The sequence below is a fragment of the Mus caroli genome, chromosome 15 (genome assembly GCF_900094665.2).
Source record: "Mus caroli chromosome 15, CAROLI_EIJ_v1.1, whole genome shotgun sequence".
NCBI classification, from domain to species: domain Eukaryota; kingdom Metazoa; phylum Chordata; class Mammalia; order Rodentia; family Muridae; genus Mus; species Mus caroli.
This window is the reverse complement of record NC_034584.1, coordinates 73,007,158-73,010,435: the sequence shown is the minus strand read 5'-3', so window position 1 is coordinate 73,010,435 and position 3,278 is coordinate 73,007,158.

The following is a 3,278-nucleotide window of genomic DNA, read 5'->3' as shown; positions in this document are numbered from 1 at the left end:
ACACACACACACACACACACACACACACACACACACACACACACACTCACATACACACACACTTACACACCATGACATGCATATGCCAGTACATACATAAGTACACAGACAGAATGATAGCTCAGTGCTTGAGAGCATTTGTTGCCCTTGAGAAGGCCCCCAGCCCAGCAACCACTTGGCAGTTCACAACTGTCACCGCTGTTCCCGGAGCTCTGACAGAAGAGTCCCTTTGTGGGTTCCTCCACAAGGGACTTTCAGAGGCTCCTCGGCTTGTGACCTGAAAGACCTGTGTCAATTCCAGAAATGTACCAGGTCCTGTAGAACCACCCTCCCCTCCCCCTTGCCCCCACCAGACATGGCCCACTTCACTATCAAGGTGTCCTTTTGACCCCGAGGCTGGCTCAAAATCATGCTTTACTATCCAGAGAGGGTCTGTTGGAGGGGTCATGCTGGCCAGGACAGGGATCCAAATTCACAGCCTTAGTCACTTACCTCATTGTAAGGTCTAAGTACCCTAAGTTCAACCCTCACAAAGAGGGACCATTTGGCTTTGTGCTTAGCAGCTATTGTCAGCCTCACAACTTTAATGAAGCTCCAGGAACGCCTAAGACATGATTCATGGAGAGCTGTCTGAATGGAAGGGCGGGTCTGGAGTCTCAGCGCTGACCCCAGGGCTGGGGAGAGGAGGCCTCCAGCTGGCCTGTGAGCCCCTACTGATGTGAAGGAGAATGATAATGGCATGAGTGGTGATAACCAGTGTTTGCATGTTGTTCCACGAGGCAGTCGCTCTCTTCAGCATGTCCTATCTGTTGTCATTAGCCATCTTTGTCATTGTAACACTCAGCGGAGCGGCCACTCACTCTAATGTACAGTCGAGGAAGCGGAGGCTCAGAGGCACTGTATAGCCTGCCCAGGGTTGCGCAGCTAGGGTCAGACATATGAGGGAGGATGCCTTGACTCTCAGATCTTGCCTTTTTCCATCAGTAAACCTCCCACAGCATCTGTGCTTGGTGAGGGGAGAGGTGTCCAAGACAGAGGGGGTATGCCCAGGGGAAGAGGGGTGGGGACTGCTTCTTCCCTCGGGTAAGCTTGCTATAGGTTCAGGCTCAGATACCCATCTTCAATAAGACAATTAAAAGAGCCAAATTAATAATTGAAAGCAGCCAGGTAGGTGGTGGTGGTGCAAGCCTTTAATCGTAGCACTCAGGAGGCAGGAGGATCGCTGAGTTCTAAGCCAGCCTAGTCTACAGAGCTAGTTCCAGGGCAGCCAAGGCTACCGAAAGAAACCGTCTCAAAAAACAAAACAAAACAAAAACCAAAAAGCAACCAACTAACATAATACATAAATACTGGGATGCAGAAAAAGATTTGTTCAATGTGGCCACAATGGGAAGAGGAACAAGTCCATTTTCTGGGTCCTGAAGTGAGGTAGGTTTAGATAGAGGGTCAAGGACTGCATTTTAAAGCAGTCTTAAGGGTCAAGGGGCAGCCCCGCTCAACACTAACTGGCCATTGTCTGTGCTTTCCATAAGGGGGTCTGACAAGATGCTAGGACTGAGATGCCCCTCTGGCTGTGGCCTTCGTTCTCCCAGCACAAGACTCCAGAGGAAATCCCCATTTCTCTGGGGCCCATTGTTTCAGCCCTCTGAGGGACATGGTGTCTCTTTAGAGCATCTTCAGTAGGCCAAGTACAAGATCTCTCCTTCTCTGCAGGTCTCAGAAGCCAAGAGTAAAGTCACAGAGTCTCTGTGGAAGGGAGGGGGACTGGGATGCTCCAGAGAAGCACAGAGAGGGAGGGGCCTGCCTCTGGTAATAGAAACTGTCACTTCAAGGAGGGCCCTTGGGCAAGAACCTCCAGGGATCAGGGGAGGGGGGAATGCGTGGAAACAACCCTGGGGACCCTGGCAAGCCCAATATCCCTCTGTGGCCTTTTAGTCCCAGCCCTGCTGGCCACCTGCTCCCCACATGACTCTGGCTGCTGGGAGCCTGTGTACTCCACAGTGCCCTGGTATCTGGTGTGCCTGGAGCCTCTCTGCTCCACGTCTGGGCTGATGTCAGTCTTAACTAGGGTTTCAGTGCTGACCAGGCTCCAGGCTCCAGCATCTTTACCCAGACCTCTGTCCTGAGTCAGGATGTTTTATGTACCTCAGAGGCTCCCTAAGTCCTGAAGCCCATTCAGGAGAGTGGCCCCGCTTTCCCTTGTACAGTTTGTCGCTCCAGCCTCCCCTGCTGCCCTTCCACAGACACATTCCTTGAATGCCATGCTCAGACTCATTTCCAAGCCCTGGCCTGGCTAATTCCTGCTCAGTTCCAGAGCCTCTCTCACCAAGAAGCCTCCCCAGATCTCCCCAGCCGCTCTGTGCTGACTGTGGCCTTTCGGATGAGCTGACTGCCTCTAACTTCCAAACCTTCTTCATAGGCCAAGGCAGCCTCAGGATGGAAGGCTGGCTTCATGGGGCCTCACCCAGAACCTGGCTCCCAGGACAGGGAGGATCTAAAGCCCAGGTCATTGGTTCTCAACCTTCCTAATGCTGCAACCCTTTAATACAGTTCCTCATGTTGTGGTGACCCCTCAACCATAAAATTATTTTTATTGCTACTTCATAACTAATTTTGCTACTGTTATGAATCATAATAAAAATATCTGATATTCAGGAAATCAGATATGAGGCCCCGTGAAAGGGTCATTGAATTCTCAAAGGGGTCATGACTGGTAGGTTGAGGGTCACTGGGTTAGAGGGCCAACACCCTGTTAGGTAGGCCTTGGGATGGAGGATCCTCTGAGTTCCTGAGAACAGAGTGGGCACAGATTGGTGGTTAGATGCTAATAAGCCAAAGACAAGCAGCCAAGGTCAGGACAAAGAAACACTCAGCCGTGGAAGAACTGAGGGCAGACCCTGAAGAGAGCCCTGCAGAGAATCCCACCTTAGAGGAACAGGAGGGTGGGAAGAGATCTGGTCTGAAGGAGCCACCCCTGGTGATCAGGCCCTGCTACTCTCCTGTCCCTGAGAGCCTCCACATCGGAAGCTCTTTTTATTTGAGTCTGCCAGCAGAGTGGTAGGCAGGTGACAGATGTTGTGAGACCACCGTGCATTCAGGAACCATGAGCAGAGAGCCACAGAGAAGCTGGCATCCCTCCCAGTAAGGTGGCAGATCTGGGAAGGAAGAAGCTATCCTTCCTTACACACACACACACACACACACACACACACACACACACACACACACACATCCACATCCACAGAGTGACCTGCACTTTGGCCAGAGCTACTTTGGCT